Genomic DNA, 775 nt, shown 5'->3' with positions numbered 1-775 from the left:
ATGCCAGGGGTGTGTAGGGGGCAGAGGGACCCGCACCCAGAGCTGAGTGCTCTGGGAATGGACATCACAGTGGAGCCAGAAAATGCCCAGATCCAGGCTGGCTGGGTTCAAGGGCAGGAGGAACAGGGCAGCTGGGGCTCCTGCTGCCCAGGGAGACTTCTCGCTGGGAATATTATGACCCGCATGACTGAATCGTTATTAGAGCAGCAAACTCCTCCTGACCTCCTTTACTTCTATGGGCAGATTCGTGAAATTGGATTTTATTAGACGTCAGATTAAAGCTCCTAATTGTGCCGGGTTTGTGTGCAGCTGCAGAGCCATGGCAACGCTGGGAGATGCCAGGACAGCTCCCCGGATATACCCATTTCTGTTTTTTAGCCTCGTCCCTCTTTTTCATCCAGTTTCATGGCAGCAAAAATATAATAACCCCCTCACTGCAGGCTCAGAGGAGCCAGCCCCAGTATTCGCAGCCCGGCTCAGGGGAGCAGGCGAGGGCTATTTTTGTCCATCCCATTTTGCAGACACCATGTTGTCACCCGAACTGTGCCCAGCTCGGGGCTGTCGAGGGCAGCTCGGGAGGATGGGCACCCTCAGCTCCTCCCAGGGCACCCACGACACGGAGGAGATGCTCTCAGGTTTGGAAAGAGCGAGAAGGCAGCAGGAACAGCCCTGAGGTCTTCCAGGGAGGAAGGGCACCTTCGAAGCAGCGATGACGTAGCCCTGGGAACTGGGGTCTCCACGAAGGCGGTGGAGGGCAAGATGCCGAAAAACATGG

This window comes from Acanthisitta chloris, unplaced genomic scaffold (assembly GCF_000695815.1).
Source record: "Acanthisitta chloris isolate BGI_N310 unplaced genomic scaffold, ASM69581v1 scaffold35466, whole genome shotgun sequence".
NCBI lineage: Eukaryota > Metazoa > Chordata > Aves > Passeriformes > Acanthisittidae > Acanthisitta > Acanthisitta chloris.
The sequence above is the reverse complement of the archived record's forward strand: the minus strand, read 5'-3'. Positions refer to the sequence as shown.